An 18,666-nucleotide genomic window follows, 5' to 3' on the forward strand; every position below is an offset into this window, starting at 1 on the left:
AATTGTTAGAAAACTCACTGTTTATGTTATGCATGCTTTACTGACATGGGCGGCTCTACGCAGGGGCAAGAGGGGGCAGAGCCCCCTTAAATAAATATCTTGCCCCCTCAAATCAAAATTTGAGAAAGCAAATTTTAATAAACTCACAAAATTACTACATTACAAGTTGACAAAATTATCTGCACTAGCGGAAAAATCAGCCGAAAAAGGGACACACACGATATAGTAGTGTCGGCTTCCCTCTCATAGTCATCATTGTCACCGACGTCCCACTGGGTGTGAGTTTTCCTTCATTGTCACCGACGTCCCACTGGGTGTGAGTTTTCCTTGCCCTTATGTGGGCCTACCGAGGATGTCGTAGTGGTTTGTGCAGCCCTTTGAGACACTAGTGATTTAGGGCTATATAAGTAAACATTGATTGATCCCCCCCTCCGCTGTGCGTGTATTCACCATTCCACAGGCTGCGCAGCAGACACACACCCGCACACACCCCTCAGCCCTCAGTAAACATCCAATCACTGTTGCAGTATGAAAGTAAAAGAAAAGGAAAAGTTGTCTACATTTGTCATATACTTGTTAGGATGGGTGTATTTGTGTAGTCTTATCTGTCATAAACACGTTTATCGTCACGGACTTTCGGTGCTACGGAGTTCCTTTTTTTTTTTTTTTTTTACAACTTGACGAGAGCAGTGACCGCGGAGGCTCTGAGCAGCAGTGCTTTGGAAGGCAGAGAGCCTCCACTGTCCCTGTAACAAGCTACAAGTCATTTATGATGCTGTTAATGATCGTAAAAATGAAACATAAGGTATACATCCTGCTTAGCAGTCCTCCTCTGCTGTCCTCTGTTCAGAGCGGAGTCCCTAGCAACGGCCCGTTTTACTTAGCAACGGTCTGGCAATCGACTGCTGGAATTCTTTTTCTGTTGTTTTTCTTGTAATTCTACATAGTCAACCTTTAATGCAGGGGTCGGGAACCTTTTTGGCTGAGAGAGCCATGAAAGCCAAATATTTTAAAATGTATTTCAGTGAGAGCCATATCATATTTTTTAACACTGAATACAACTTTTTTAAGGAAGACCAACATTTTTAGAGTGTAAAAAGTATTTAATTATTTTTAATAACATTGTTATTTCTTGAACAGGTGCGGTAGAAAACAGATGGATGGATTAAAATGCATGAAAATAGTTTATATTTTGAACGTTATTTTTAACATCGTGATTACCAGCGGAATTATTCATTACTTATTGTGTTAAGCAATGTCAGCTAAGATTTATCTGAGAGCCGAATACAGTCATCAAAAGAGCCGCATCTGGCTCTGGAGTCATAGGTTCCCTACCCCTGCTTTAATTTTTCAATCTACATTTTGTAATAAACAATCTACATTTTGTAAAAAACTAATTATAAGTTTCATTTGATATGACCAAGACACCTAAAAACAAAAACACAGCCGTTTTCATCAATTTACAAGCAAGTGGGCAACACACATACGTTGGAGTGAATGAAGTTTGTGCCCAGATGAGTGCCCAGGTCCACTGCATGTGACAAAACTGAAGACAAGTGACCTGTGTCTGACAGACCCCTACGTAAAGCCCCGCCCCAGGCTGTAGTCCTGTACTGTTGTTGTTTTTCTTCATGTAATCACAGCAGGTTTTTTTCTGTTGTTGTTCAAGCTTACTTATTTTCTGCTCCAGCTTCCAGCAGCTCACAAAGAGAAAGTTAATGCTCTGTAATGCATCCATTTTTCTCTGCATTTAAAAAGTCTAGTCCTGCTCCTGCATGTATTAGTAGCAATGATGCTACTGTTAGGGACAGCAGCTAGCAATACTGCACCTTTAGCACCAGCAAGCACTGTTTCTCCTGCACCAGCTCCCTCCTTCCCCCCAACAAGCGCTCCCCCAAAGCAGCCTGCTCAGCTACCCAGTGACTTAAATGGCAACGCACCATCTCAGCCAATACTGGGTGGCTACCCAAAGCGTGCATTTGGTACAACATTAAGATCATTCAATCTTGCCTGGTACCGCACACGACCATGGCTAGAGTATTCTGTGGTGCGAGACGCCTGCTTCTGTTTTCCCTGTCGGAAATATGGCAGCGCTGTTAATGTTTCCCCCCCTGAGGGATTGCCACCTTATTGTGGTCAGGGGGTTTGCGTGCCTCAGTGACCGTAAGAGCTATACCAGCAGGAGCTTAGTCTTCAGGTGGGACACCCAAGTTGGACAGGTCTGAAGGTAGAGGCCTGACAAAGTGCAATCCACTACTCCAGGTTGGGGTTGGACACATAGCTAAAGACCCATTTCAATGAAGAAAGCATCGTTACTATAAGCACAGAAAAAAAAGTGCTGGAGCATGATGTGTAGACATGATGCCCCCTTCACATTTCTGACTGCCCCCTCATATAACCATGCCTAGAACTGCCCCTGTTTACTGATGACAGTATTTGGCAAGCGCCGTTTTGTGTTACAAATTTCAGCGATCCTTGAACTCATCAATGTTTGTTTACATGTACAACTTTCTCTGATGCTACCACAGAAAGAAATGTTTTATGCCACTCCTTTGTAGGGATGATGTTTGATAAGAAATTATCGAGTTCGAGCCTATTATAGAATCCTCTTATCGATCCGATTCCTTATCGATTCTCTTATCGAATCCAGATAGGTTGTTGTACATGGAAAAAAAACAACAATATTTGGTTTAACAAAAGCTCACTTTTATTATATAAGATAAAAATAAAATCTAATATATATTGACTGTTACCCCCCTAAAAAAATTAAATAAAATAAAGAAATATTGACTGTTGTTACCCAAAGTATATTAAGTGGGATTTTTCAGAAAAACAAATATATACAGTAACACAAAAGCAACCAGTCTCTGTGATCACTATATGTGTATAAATAATAATATAGTGTTAAATAAAATCAGTCCCTTGGGCACAAAACTGAAAATAATACGGCTCTCCAAAAAGTGCACTTCTGCTACTATTTGACATAACTGTTTGTTATGATGCTTTGACATTTTTGCACTTTATTTCTTTATTGAAAGAAAATTCTATGAAGAGAAAAGTTGTTTGCAAATGTGGTTACAGTGCTAAAATATGAAAAGTTAAAGCTAACAAAAGAAATACACTTTATTGAGTTAACATTATTTCTTTATGAGCTAGGGAATATAACGACTACACTACCCAGCATGCAATGGGAGTGACGAGCATGCGAGGTAGCCCCGAAAAGTGTTGTTGGATGTCGTCACCCGGCAGTAAACGTCAAGAACTCAGCCAACACGCCTCGTCTGCATTATTTATAATTAGACTGACAACACATATACAGTGTGATTTTGCTTTGTTTACAAGGAAAGAAAAACAAAAGTTTAAAATGTTGTATATATATATATATATATACATATATATATATATATATATAAATATATATATATATATATATATGTTTGTGCTGCGGTTGCTTTAAGAACGTTGCGACAGCTGCCGTAAAGGACGTGTGTTGCTAGCCTGGTTGTTATGTTTCCGGTTGGTCGTAAAAGTGTTGGTCATGTGTTTGTACCCTGCTCAAATCTCTCAGTAAAGTTATTCATTGAACTTTGTTACACCTTGGAGGGCTCTTTCCCGTCCGTTGTTTTCCTGCTTTCGCTATCTGCGCCTAATGACTGAGCTACGTGACGTCGTTTCTTGTGATGTCTCACGGAGCATTTCTGGTCGGGACGGATTCGAATAAAGAAACAACTCTTTTTCTTTACTATAGTGGTCTCGATAACGGGTACCGGTTATCAAAAAGAGGTTCGAGTCCGAGGACTCGGTTCTTTTCTTATCGAACAACCGGGAAAACCGGTTTCGAGTATCATCCCTACTCCTTCGTCTCATTTTGTCCACCAAACGTTTTATGCTGTGCGTAAATACAAAAGGTGAGCTTTGTTGATTTTATAGATTTGCTGGAGTGCTTTTCAGGCATATTTGGTCAATCCATGACTGCAAGCTAATCGGTGCTAACATGCTAGCTGTATGTACATATTACATCATTATGCCTAATTTGTAGGTATATTTTAGCCATTTAATGTACTTTACTTATGTTCTCTGTGTATTTAATTCATATTTGCATGTCTCATGACATATTATCTGTATGATTTCTCATAGTTCTCAAACGTTACCCAGCTTGCAAAGATTGTAATACATCCATTAGAAAAAGACAGCCTGCCGTTTCCTTTAACTTGGACACACACATCTTTGCCTTTGGCCCTTCTGAGTCAGTAATTTCCAGAAGTTATCTCATCCTGTGAAAAGACTCCATTTCACAAATGATTTCCAATGTTGTAATAAAGTGTAGAATAAAAAATTAAAATACATTTTTGTCAACAAAGATTTCCATCAGCTTTGGATATTAGGCTAATATAGCTAATTCCTTCATTATAACACTTATTTAAGGCCCTTTAATTTTTTGCAGCTCCAAACAGATTTATTTTTTGTATTTTTGGCCCAATAGGGCTCTTTCAACATTTTGGGTTGCCGACCCCTGATTAATAGACTTGAATGATATCATAGTGGTTGTAATAGGCAGTGGTGCAGGAATGTATTACATCAAATCGGAAACTGTTTTTAATATTTTGGTGATCCATTTTTATTTATTGCATTGGAGGATATTATTGTTGACAGTACCACTACTGTATGTTAGTCAGAGATGGGAGATATGGCCTAAAACCCACATCGCGATATATTTCTTGGTGAAATAATAGAAGCATATAAAAATTAAGTCTGAAGACTATGTTCACATTGCAGGGTCTGATGTCCAATTCAGATTTTTTTGTCAAGTACAATCTTTTAGTGGCCGTTCACAATACAGAAATGTTTTTTTATTTCTAATGTGAATGCAGTCTGACCCGTAAACAGACATGAGGTCATGACTGCATTGCTTACGGGGAGCAATCGTGGCGTCCACTCTGGCTAGCCGCGGATCTGGTGCATTTAGTATAGAAAAAAATAGAATAGAATAGAATAGAATAGAATACAATAGAATGTAATTTATTAATCCCTGAGGGAAATTCAGTTTGTGGAAGTTTCAAGGATTTTGTGCAATCAAAGCCAACATTTTTTTAACCGAATTATTACCTTGAAGGTAGCAAAGCGCTATACAAGTACAACCCATTTATTGTATGTAGAAGATTACATAGAAAGAACACATGTAATCTGGGAGGGCGGCATGTCTCGGTTGGTAGAGCAACCATGCCAGCAACTTTCAGGGTTCCAAGTTTGATCCCCGCTTCTCCATCCTAGTCACTGGTGTTGTGTCCTTGGACAAGACCCTTTACCCACCTTCCCCATTGCCACCCACTGTGGTTTAAAATGTAACTTAAAAAGATGTAGATAATGAATTTCACGATGTACAGGGCTTTGAGTCTCTAGAGAAAAGCGCTACATAAATATAATTCACTTAATTTTGCTTCGATATCTGCTTGAAGAGGCAGTTTTTGGGCGAGCAGTCAGAGACAGGAAGAGGGGTGGAACTTTCACCTGAGTTCCTAAAACTTGCTTATTCTTAATCTTATCAGAGGTCTGGTCGCGGGGGCAGCAGCCTAAGCAGGGAAGCCCAGACTTCCCTCTCCCTAGCCACTTAATCCAGCTCCTCCCGGGGGATCCCGAAGCGTTCCCAGGCCAGCCGGGAGACATACACTTCCTAACGTGTCCTGGGTCTTCCCCGTGGCCTCATACGGGCCGGACGTGCCTGGAGCACAATAAATAAAATATTTTTTATTTTATTTTATTTTATTTTTTTAATTTGGGACTTCCAGGCCCTAGTTTGGGGGACCCCTGCTTTAGTGTGTGTTTTCCTGCTTCTATTCACCATTAACCACTGGTAAAAAAAATTTCAGGCGCTCATTTTGGCTGAAAAAATCTCAGAGGCCACAACATTATTAACCACCAATACAAGAGTGCTATGCAGTTTACATACAAATTCCGGTTTTGGATATTATTATAGCTACCTGAGAACCTACTTTGCAGTTGAAAAAGTTATTGTGCTTTTGACAACTAAAAAAGTGACGACATCTGCCCCCTGCTGATTGCTGTTAATTAATTCGGGTCATGACCGCGATAAATGAATACCCACGAAGTAGGACTCATTAATTTTAAATCAAATATTTTCATAGCTCAAGCATTAAAAACAATGTCTATAACTTCCTAAATACAGTTTTCAACATTGTGAGGATCCTCTAGATATGAAAATACCCTTTAGTCACAGTTACACTCTTTTAATCCAGTAAAGTAATGCTGCCTGAGGTTGAGCCAATCAGTGGCCACGATAGTGAACAGCGCGCTCTGATTGGTTTAGTCTCCTCTATCAGCCAATAAAACTGCAGTATTGATATTTCTATTTCATTTAGCCATTTTAGGATTGAAAATGCTGCGATGAGGTGGCGACTTGTCCAGGGTGTACCTCGCCTTCTGCCCGAATGCAGCTGAGATAGGCTCCATCCACCACCCTCGGCCCCGAACGGGACAAGCGGTAGAAAAAGGGTGGATGGAAAGATTGAAAATGCTTAATTTAGGACCAAAAAATATGCTTTAAAAATGTTTTCAAATATCCTCCCAAAAATGTGCGATGTGGTATTTGAAGCACAATGTAACAAGTTGTTTTTGTTTTTTTTAAGTAAAGTGAATTATATTTATAAAGTGCTTTGAGTACCTTGAAGGTAGAAAAGAGCTATACAATTACTGTATATCCCATTTACCATTTACCCAAGGACGCAATGACAGCGACTAGGATGGTGGAAGCTGGAAATCGAAACTTCCCCCTCGAGTTACTGGCATGGCCACTCTACCAACTGAGCCACACTCCTCCACATACCATGCCTTTCGTTTCACTTCCTTCTTTCTTAGTGCACTGCTTGTGTTTCACACTGTGTGATGCAATGCTGTTCTTCACTAGAAAAATCTGAATCAGCAAAAATAGATTGAACTTCCTCTTTCTATTTGTTTATTTATTGATCCATGCATTTATTTTTCAGACAAGGTTTTTTCCGTGCACCTTGACTTTAGTTTTATTAGGCGTGTTGGGCATCTTGCCCACCCTTGTGTTTTACCCACTATGCCGTGTGTGAGGGGTGTGGCCTGCGGACCTGCAGCAAAGTGGGATGTGCCAGGACCGGCTTCGAGATTAGCGACATGTGGGTAGATGACACAGCTGAGAGTGTTTGTCTGATCACCTGTCGCTCTGTTAAAGGCAGCAGTCAGGAAGGAGAGGGGATGTTGGATGGTGGAGAACAAATCTGAGCGAGAGCGAGACAAGACACGGCACTGCAGAAAAAACATTTGTGTGGTCACTTGAGAAAAAAAAAGAAATCTGCTGAAAAGCACCCAAAAGACTTTGCACATTTATTGAAAAATAAAACTCTACTGTAAACCTGGAAGAGCCTGGGATGCCGGAGGAGCGAGACCTCCACACCGTGTTATTGTGGTTAGTTCGCCTGACTCTGGACAGTAGAGATGCGCGGTTTGCGGTCACAACCGCGGAGTCCGCGGATAAACCATGGGTCGGGCGGGTGAAATGACGAAAAAATAGATTTTGAATAGGTTCGGGCGGGTGGCGGTTGAACCAATTCGGAAATATATATTGTAATAATCCCAAGAATGTAGGCTCATAAAACTTCTTCGTTTGTCTTGTCTTTATTGCACAAGATGTAATACAACCACACAACAGTTCTCATGTCCGTAACGCTTTTCCCGGGACAACTCGAACTCTCACTTCCTGTCGAGAACGTCACTTCCCTATCTCTCCCGGAAGTCCCGGCCCCCAGCCAAACTCATTGGCTACCACCCCGTAGCCAGCCGCTACATTATACATAGTTAAATGTTATGTTGAAGAGGTTCATTTAGCCTACTGACGTGTATTTATAAATGGTTGATTTGTATATGTTGTCTGGGGGTTTTCATGCCCCCTGGTAGGGTCTCCCAAGACAAACAGGTCCTAGGTGAGTGATCAGACAAAGAGCAGCTCAAAGACTTCTATGGAATTACAACGAAATGAACCCAGATTTCCCTCGCCCGGACGTGGGTCACCGGGGCCCCGCTCTGGAGCCAGGCCCGGAGTTGGGGCACGATGGCGAGCGCCTGGTGGTCGGGCCTGTTCCCATGGGGCCCGGCCGGGCACAGCCCGAAGAGGCAACGTGGGTCATCCCTCCAATGGGCTCACCACTCATAGGAGGGGCCATAGAGGTCGGGTGTATTGTGAGCTGGGCGGCAGCCGAAGGCAGGGCACTTGGCGGTCCGATCCTCGGCTACAGAAGCTAGCTCTTGGGACGTGGAACGTCACCTCACTGGGGGGGAAGGAGCCTGAGCTAGTGCGCGAGGTAGAGAAGTTCCGGCTGGATATAGTCGGACTCACCTCGACGCACAGCAAGGGCTCTGGAACCAGTTCTCTCGAGAGGGACTGGACCCTCTTCCACTCTGGCGTTGCCGGCAGTGAGAGGCGACGGGCTGGGGTGGCAATTCTGGTTTCCCCCCGGCTCAAAGCCTGTACGTTTGAGTTCAACCCAGTGGACGAGAGGGTAGCTTCCCTTCGCCTTCGGGTGGGGGGACGGGTCCTGACTGTTGTTTGTGCTTACGCACCAAACAGCAGTTCAGAATACCCACCCTTTTTGGGTACACTCGAGGGAGTACTGGAAAGTGCTCCTCCGGGTGATTCCCTTGTCCTACTGGGAGACTTCAACGCTCATGTTGGCAACGACAGTGAAACCTGGAGAGGCGTGATTGGGAAGAATGGTCGCCCGGATCTAAACCCGAGTGGTGTTTTGTTATTGGACTTTTGTGCTCGTCACAGTTTGTCGATAACAAACACCATGTTCAAACATAAGGGTGTCCATATGTGCACTTGGCACCAGGACACCCTAGGCCGCAGTTCCATGATCGACTTTGTAGTTGTGTCATCGGATTTGCGGCCTTATGTTTTGGACACTCGGGTGAAGAGAGGGGCGGAGCTTTCTACCGATCACCACCTGGTGGTGAGTTGGCTGCGATGGTGGGGGAGGATGCCGGACAGACCTGGCAGGCCCAAGCGCATTGTGAGGGTCTGCTGGGAACGTCTGGCAGAGTCTCCTGTCAGAGAGAGTTTCAATTCACACCTCCGGGAGAACTTTGAACATGTCAAGAGGGAGGTGCGGGACATTGAGTCCGAGTGGACCATGTTCCGAACCTCTATTGTCGAGGCGGCTGATTGGAGCTGTGGCCGCAAGGTTGTTGGTGCCTGTCGTGGCGGTAATCCCAGAACCCGTTGGTGGACACCAGCAGTGAGGGATGCCGTCAAGCTGAAGAAGGAGTCCTATCGGGTTCTTTTGGCTCATAGGACTCCGGAGGCAGTGGACGGGTACCGACGGGCCAAGCGGTGTGCAGCTTTAGCGGTCGCGGAGGCAAAAACTCGGACATGGGAAGAGTTCGGGGAAGCCATGGAAAACGACTTCCGGACGGCTTCGAAGCGATTCTGGACCACCATACGGCGCCTCAGGAAGGGGAAGCAGTGCACTATCAACACCGTGTATGGTGCGGATGGGGTTCTGCTGACTTCGACTGCGGATGTTGTGGATCGGTGGAGGGAATACTTCGAAGACCTCCTCAATCCCACCAACACGTCTTTCTTTGAGGAAGCGGTGCCTGGGGAATCTGTAGTGGACTCTCCTATTTCTGGGGCTGAGGTCGCCGAGGTAGTTAAAAAGCTCCTCGGCGGCAGGGCCCCGGGGGTGGATGAGATCCGCCCGGAGTTCCTTAAGGCTCTGGATGCTGTGGGGCTGTCTTGGTTGACAAGACTCTGCAGCATCGCGTGGACATCGGGGGCGGTACCTCTGGATTGGCAGACCGGGGTGGTGGTCCCTCTCTTTAAGAAGGGGGACCGGAGGGTGTGTTCCAACTATCGTGGGATCACACTCCTCAGCCTTCCCGGTAAGGTTTATTCAGGTGTACTGGAGAGGAGGCTTCGCCGGATAGTCGAACCTCGGATTCAGGAGGAAGAGTGTGGTTTTCGTCCTGGTCGTGGAACTGTGGACCAGCTCTATACTCTCGGCAGGGTTCTTGAGGGTGCATGGGAGTTTGCCCAACCAGTCTACATGTGCTTTGTGGACTTGGAGAAGGCATTCGACCGTGTCCCTCGGGAAGTCCTGTGGGGAGTGCTCAGAGAGTATGGGGTATCGGACTGTCTTATTGTGGCAGTCCGCTCCCTGTATGATCAGTGTCAGAGCTTGGTCCGCATTGCTGGCAGTAAGTCGGACACGTTTCCAGTGAAGGTTGGACTCCGCCAAGGCTGTCCTTTGTCACCGATTCTGTTCATAACTTTTATGGACAGAATTTCTAGGCGCAGTAAAGGCGTTAGGGGTTCCGGTTTGGTGGCCACGGGATTAGGTCTCTGCTTTTTGCAGATGATGTAGTCCTGATGGCTTCATCTGGCCGGGATCTTCAGCTCTCACTGGATCGGTTCGCAGCCGAGTGTGAAGCGACCGGAATGAGAATCAGCACCTCCAAGTCCGAGTCCATGGTTCTCGCCCGGAAAAGGGTGGAGTGCCATCTCCGGGTTGGGGAGGAGACCCTGCCCCAAGTGGAGGAGTTCAAGTACCTAGGAGTCTTGTTCACGAGTGGGGGAAGAGTGGATCGTGAGATCGACAGGCGGATCGGTGCGGCGTCTTCAGTAATGCGGACGTTGTATCGATCCGTTGTGGTGAAGAAGGAGCTGAGCCGGAAGGCAAAGCTCTCAATTTACCGGTCGATCTACGTTCCCATCCTCACCTATGGTCATGAGCTTTGGGTCATGACCGAAAGGATAAGATCACGGGTACAAGCGGCCGAAATGAGTTTCCTCCGCCGGGTGGCGGGGCTCTCCCTTAGAGATAGGGTGAGAAGCTCTGCCATCCGGGAGGAGCTCAACGTAAAGCCGCTGCTCCTCCACATCGAGAGGAGCCAGATGAGGTGGTTCGGGCATCTGGTCAGGATGCCACCCGAACGCCTCCCTAGGGATGTGTTTAGGGCACGTCCAGCTGGTAGGAGGCCACGGGGAAGACCCAGGACACGTTGGAAAGACTATGTCTCCCGGCTGGCCTGGGAACGCCTCGGGATCCCCCGGGAAGAGCTAGACGAAGTGGCTGGAGATAGGGAAGTCTGGGCTTCCCTGCTTAGGCTGCTGCCCCCGCGACCCGACCTCGGATAAGCGGAAGATGATGGATGGATGGATGGATGATTTATATAGGCTAGTAGGTAAAGTGTTGTACCTGACAACTCTTGATGGTACAATCCATATATCACGTCACAGACAACGTCACGTTAACATCACGTGACACCTATGATAAAGGCTGCAGAAGCAAGGTAGCCCAAACTTGTCAGGTACAACACTTTACCTTACTAGCCTATAGAAATCAACCATTTATAAATAGTTCAATGTTGTTACCCACATACGAAAAACGAGCAGCACTCTTTGAAACAGTATGTGGGCATACTTTTATTTTGAAGTTTCTCGTTTGGTCTGTCGATGGACATAAGGAAGCTACTTCTGGGTATGGCCAACGAGGTATTTGTCATTTGTTGGTATTTTACTTGGTAAAATGTTTGATCCACATGCTGTGCATGTTATTATTTTTACGTTTGTAATGTGCTTTATTTATTACAGTTTTCACGGTGAATTTGAAGAGAAAGTAAGCCTTCAAATAAATCAGTTCAAGAAAGTCTTTGTGTCTGTGCTATTTGGAGGGAGTTACACTTTCTAATCTCACTAATGCCTTGCATCGTCTATATTAGATATATAACAACGGGCGGGTGTCGGCTGGGTGTGGGTTTGATAAAATGTTGGTTCGGGTGGGTAGCGGATGGATGATGACTGTAGTGATGCGGTTGCGGATGATATAATTGCCTATCCGCGCATCTCTACTGGACAGGGACTTGTGCGTGGAAGAAAACATTTTATTTTTGACTTTTCTACTGCACAGTGCCAACTTGCACCAAGAACATGTGGAAAATGGCGCCACGTCGAATGCATCGGTCGGAATGACACATGAGGTGTCATGGATATCTGTTTTGTAGTTTTCGAATAGCATACTAACCAACACACAGGTGTGAAAACAGTGGAGGAGAACAAGAGTCTCCTGTGTTAACATCTCCATACGGATTAATGACTAAGGCAGCAAGAAATTGGGCTGCTGCAGCAAAGTGGAAACGATGGAATGGCGGCTAAAAAGTGATAAAATCCTTGCGCGGTGAAAATATTTTCTGCGCGCGTGGATTCATTTTGCGCGGCATGTCCTTTTACTCACGCATGGATTCTGTTTGCGTTCACGATGTGTTTTTGTCTTTTATCCACACATGCAACGTTCCAAAGTTTTGGCATTTAGGGGCGGGTATTTCAAAAAACGACCCAGCAAATCCCCTCCTTTCTAATTTGTCACTTTAAACACCAACTGTCTCTTGGCCAGAGCAAGTCCAAGGCTTCTGGTGAACATTAGACTCTTATGGTAAAATAACGGTAAATGGGTTATACTTGTATAGCGCTTTTCTACCTTCAAGGTACTCAAAGCGCTTTGACACTATTTCCACATTCACCCATTCACACACTGATGGCGGGAGCTGCTATGCAAGGCCCTAACCACCGCCCATCAGGTGCAAAGGTAAAGTGTCTTGCTCAAGGACACAACGGACGTGACAAGTTTGGTAGAAGGTGGGGATTAAACCAAGAACCCTCAGGTTGCTAGCACGGCCACTCTTCCAACCGCGCCACGCCGTTCAAAAGAAGACGATGTCAGTGTATTTTGTCATCCAATAAACACGTTTTACACTACAACCTTGTAGATGTTGCCCTCTAGTGGGTTCTTCAGACCACCACAGACTGCCAGGAATTCATTACTTAATGGTGCAAAGTGTTTTGCTTTTCAGCACTATGCCTTTTATGCATCCGTGTCTCTCAGCAGCAACTCCAACTACTCGTTTCCTCACGGCTGCTGCTAATAAAGGCGACAGGTGATTAGATAACACGGCCCACCTGGGCCATCTACGCACTTGTCGCTGTCTTCCAGGCTAGTCCTGACTGTCAGGTTCAACACTGATGACATCTATTAATCCGACAAGAAGCAAGGAATCATGCAGAGACAAAGTCTAGCTCGCGCGCCTCCTCTATTTATTTGGAAAGTCCTGTTACATCACTGAAGCTGTCGCTGAGGGCAGGGGGCATTCTAGACAACTCCAGTTAGACACAATATATGATTTTGGAATAAATAAAAAGTAGGTGACGCAGGTCATATCGCCTTGTATCTGCTCTGTCTGCGTAACGGCGGTGTTCAGCCTTGGCCATCAGCAGGCCGAATCTGGACACAACACTTATAAAAACAACTGGCAAGCTTGCATAGATACAAAAATACCACTTCAGCACAATTGACAATAATTTATATCAACAGCCCTTAAGCATAAAGTTATGATGATTATACATATATAATTATTCTAACACTGACACACCCCGTTCTGCGGCAGGCCACACCCCCCTCCACAAACTTATTAAGCAATGGCATTACTTAGACTTAGACAAACTTTATTGATCCGCAAGGGAAATTGTTCCACACAGTAGCTCAGTTACAAAGGATGGAAAGGGTTAGGATGGAAAAGATAATGCAGGTATAAAGTAGACTGAAAATGTACCATTGTAGCAATATAAAATATAATATATATACATATTTACATATTATAGTATATAAAATATACTGATATATTATTATATTAAAGTAGATATACAATATACAAAAAATGGTTAAGGTACAGCGGGGGAAGAAGACGGCACAAATGCAGAGACGTCATTTAGCTCTATTTATTATATTTACAATAGTGTGAAGTGTGAAACTAATCCAAAATGTGTATGTGTGCGACTATTTGTGGCGATTATCTGATGAGTGTTACCAGGAGTGTTGAGCAATAGGCGGAAAGGGCAAAGCAAGTTTGGAGATCTAGGCACAGGCAGGAGGTCAGGGGCAAGAGAGAGGCATCAAAGTCCGTGTCTCGGCGGAGGTCGAGATACAAGAAGGCAGCCAGGGAACCAAAGGGGATACGGGGAGGCGGGACGCACAGGTCTTGATCAGGAAACGGAGGAATGCTGCTGGATGGCGACAAGGGACACGAGACAAATGAACGCGAAGGGCAAGAAACACAGAGAGAAAGGAAGTTCTCATAGAGCTAGACGCGTGTAGGCTTACTGTACGGAACGGGTGGGGTCGTTCTGGCCCAGAACGCAGGATTGCTGGGTAGGAGATGAGGGCCTGTGGGCTCCGTGGAGCGTTTAACAGAGTGCACTGAGTCATGTTCTTGCGCCGTGACACAAATCCCAATTACTTGTACAGTATTACAGTACATGTAACAGCTGCAGTAAAAAAAAGGGCAGCATAAGTATATACAGTGGGGCAAAAAAGTATTTAGTCAGCCACCGATTGTGCAAGTTCTCCCACTTAAAATGATGACAGAGGTCTGTAATTTTCATCATAGGTACACTTCAACTGTGAGAGACAGAATGTGAAAAAATATTCCAGGAATTCACATTGTAGGAATTTTTAAGAATTTATTTGTAAATTATGGTGGAAAATAAGTATTTGGTCAACCATTCAAAGTTCTCACTGATGGAAGGAGGTTTCGGCTCAAAATCTCACGATACTGTCACGTTCGGAACACATTGAGATCCGCGGAGGTGTCAACTCAAGATGCATGGGACCAGACAAGCAAGTTAGCAGGTAGGATCTGGATTTAATATATAAAATGATAAAAGAACACTGGTACAAAGGCAAAAGAAAACGTGAGCGACGCACGGGGAGCTAGGCTAACACAAGTAAAAGTCCAAAAGCTGCGTGTGTCGTGCGCCCAAAAGCCAAGGTGGAACTTAGCAAGCCAAAAACAGGACCAGATAATCGAACGTGCGTGTTGCATAAAGCAAGTGAAGAACTCAGGCAGAACAAGGGGAGGAGGCAGGTATAAATACACAAATGGTAATCAAGGACAGGTGTGCGCCGGGCGCCAGTGCAGGTGGAACAGATGACGAAACCATGGTGACTAATATAAACAAGGAAGTGCACTAACTAAGAATCGGAAGAGTCAAACCATAAACAAGAAACACACAAGATGTGATTCGGAAATCGGATCACAACAGATACATGGCCCCATTCATTCTTTCCTTAACACGGATCGTTCGTCCTGTCCCCTTAGCAGAAAAACAGCCCCAAAGCATGATGTTTCCACCCCCATGCTTCACAGTAGGTATGGTGTTCTTGGAATGCAACTCAGTATTCTTCTTCTTCCAAACACGACGATTTGAGTTTATACCAAACTGGATACATGGATGATACAGCAGAGGATTGGGAGAATGTCATTTGGTCAGATGAAACGAAAATAGAACTTTTTGGTATAAACTCAACTCGTCGTGTTTGGAGGAAGAAGAATACTGAGTTGCATCCCAAGAACACCATACCTACTGTGAAGCATGGGGGCGGAAACATCATGCTTTGGGGATGTTTTTCTGCTAAGGGGACAGGACGATTGATCCGTGTTAAGGAAAGAATGAATGGGGCCATGTATCGTGAGATTTTGAGCCAAAACCTCCTTCCATCAGTGAGAGCTTTGAACGGTAGACCAAATACTTATTTTCCACCATAATTTACAAATAAATTCTTTAAAATTCCTACAATGGGAATTCCTGGATTTTTTTTCACATTCTGTCTGTCACAGTTGAAGTGTACCTATGATGAAAATTACAGACCTCTGTCATCATTTTAAGTGGTAGAACTTGCACAATCGGTGGCTGACTAAATACTTTTTTGCCCCACTGTACATATAGGGCAGTGGTTCTTAACCGGGGTTCGATCGATCGAACGGAGCGTGCACCGCGGAGGTCGAGACACACCCAACTCATCATGTAACTAAAAACTTATCCCTATCGGCGTATTATGGATACCCCCAAACAATTCATTTTTGGGGGGGTAAAAAAATAAAAGAAACAATGTTCCCTCAAATTTTCCATCTGATTTGCAGATGTGTAATTTGTTGTGAGTTCATGTGTTGGTTTTGTTCTTTGAACAAGGGGATGCTCATGCATGGTTCATTTTGTTCACCAGTAAAAAAAACATATAACTTTGTCTTGAATTACAATTTTTAATTTCTTTATTTTTTCACTAAAGGGTTCGGTGAACAGCCATATGAAATTGGTGGGGTTCGGTACATCCAATAAGGTTAAGAACCACTGATATAGAGCATAAAATAGACAGTATTTGACATATCATCTATTGCTGTATGGCGAGTGATTATACAGCTGGATGGAGTGCGGAATGAAGGAGTTCTTGAATGGAAGACTGTGGGAACGAAGCTGACAGAGCCTATTGGAGTATGACCTCCGCTGTCCCTAAATTGTCTGGTGGAGTGGGTGGGCAGGATTGTCTATGATGGTGAGCAGTTTGTGCAGTGTCCTCCTGTCCCTCACTGACACAAACACCTCCAATTGCGTGCCAATAGTTTAGCCGGCTTTCCGGATCAGTTTTTCAATCCGGTTTAAGTCCATTTTGCTGGTGCTGTTCCCCCAACAAACCACTGCAAAAGTACAGGGCACTGGCCACAACAGACTGAAATAAGATCTCCAACAGCTTGCTGCACACATTAAAGGCCTACTGAAACCCACTACTACCGACCACGCAGTCTGATAGTTTATATATCAATGATGAAATATCAACATTGCAACACATGCCAATAAGAGCCAGTTTAGTTTACTGAATTGCAATTTTAAATTTCCTGTTGAAAACGTCGCGGAATGATGACGCGTATGATGACGCGTGCGCGTGATGTCACAGATTGTAGCGGACATTTTCTTCCTGCACCGATCACGGCTATAAGTCATCTGCTTTAATCTCATAATTACACAGTATTCTGGACATCTGTGTTGCTGAATCTTTTGCAATTTGTTCAATTAATAATGGAGACGTCAAAGAAGAAAGATGTAGGTGGGAAGCGGTGTATTGTGGCCGGCTGTAGCAACACAAACACAGCCAGTGTTTCCTTGTTTACATTCCCGAAGGTGAAGTTTTACTATGGAACAGAGCAGTCAAGCAAACATGGTTCTCTACTACATGTCAACCGGCAGGTTTCGGTGAGAAAATTGTGGTAATAAGTCGTCTCTTACCGTAGAAATAAGTGGAGCTTGGGTCGTTCTTCGTGCACTTGTCAAAGAGGCAGCTGCGACTCTTTTGCTTCCTCCGACTGGCCGCCCCCGAACGTGGGATGCTTCCACCATCGAGGAGGGGGAAAAATAGCTCAGCCCGGCCCGACTGGCTGCCTTTACTTTGCCTCTGAAGCACTGGCAGTCACCACACCCGTGGCCACACTTCCGACTTTCAGGTACAACTATATAATCTCACTAAAACACTAGTAACACAATAAGCAGATAAGGGATTTTCCAGAATTATCCTAGTAAATGTGTCTAATAACATCTGAATTGCTCCCACTGCCCTGTCTTTTTAAAAAAACAATTCTAGTCCTTCACTCTCACTATCCTCATCCACAAATCTTTCATCCTCGCTCAAGTTAATGGGGAAATCGTCGCTTTTTCGGTCCGAATCGCTCTCGCTGCTGGTGGCCATGATTGTAAACAATGTGAGGATGTGAGGAGCTCCACAACCCTGTGACGTCACGCGCACATCGTCTGCAACTTCTGGTAAAGGCAGGGCTTTTTTTTTTAGCGACCAAAAGTTATGAACTTTATCGTCGATGTGCTCTACTAAATCCTTTCAGCAAAAATATGGCAATGTCGCAAAATGATCAAGTATGACACATAGAATGGACCTGCTACCCCCGTTTAAATAAGAAAATTTCATTTCAGTAGGCCTTTAAAGGACTTAAGCTTCCTCAGGAAACAGAGTCTCCTCATGCCCTTCTTGTAATTTTTTGTTAATTTAATGTTAATTTTCCTGAAGGAACTCTCCTGAAGGAATCAATAAAGTACTATCTATCTATCTATCTATCTATCTATCTATCTATCTATCTATCTATCTATCTATCTATCTATCTATCTGTAAAGAGCTTTGCTGTTGTCCTTCCAGTCCGGTCTGCTGTTCAAGTGGACTCCCAGGTACTTGTACTGCCCCACTACAGCCACCTATCGGCCCTGGATTTTGATGGGCTCCACACAGCTCATTTTTGTCTTGTACAGTATGTAAGGTTGGTTTTTTGCCGCATTCCTGTGAGAATCCTGCGTGTGACTGAATGAAACATTAAGGAGTGGGACTATCCAGGACAAGCTGCAGTGTGCTCCAACAACCACCAGGTAGCATCTGTGAGCAGATAATACAGTATCATCTCTTTCTCTTTTGAACTTATCAGGTCAGTAGTGCATTCTTCAACCATTCTTTACTCATGCTCAAAGTGAAGGATGAGGCAAAAATACAACTCACAACTTCCTGCATGTCCAAAGTCGTGGACCAGGGGTGGACCGCTAGCCTATGCATCGGTTGGAGACATGCACTATGGACTGGACTCTCACTATTATGTTAGATCCACTATGGACTGGACTCTCACCATTATGTTAGATCCACTATGGACTGGACTCTCACAATATTATGCTAGATCCACTCGACGTCCATTGCACAGGTCGCCTTATGGGGGTGGGGGGTCTCCACATCTGCGGTCCTCTCCAAGGTG

General features: G+C 44.5%; 1 protein-coding gene across 1 annotated transcript in view; it reads left to right on the plus strand.

The window, feature by feature from the left end:
* The window catches only part of arhgap24 (Rho GTPase activating protein 24), a 170,827-nt gene that overhangs the window by 68,561 nt on the left and 83,600 nt on the right, over window positions 1–18,666 (plus strand). The window lies entirely within an intron of this gene.

Source organism: Nerophis ophidion, linkage group LG17 (assembly GCF_033978795.1).
Source record: "Nerophis ophidion isolate RoL-2023_Sa linkage group LG17, RoL_Noph_v1.0, whole genome shotgun sequence".
Taxonomy (NCBI): domain Eukaryota; kingdom Metazoa; phylum Chordata; class Actinopteri; order Syngnathiformes; family Syngnathidae; genus Nerophis; species Nerophis ophidion.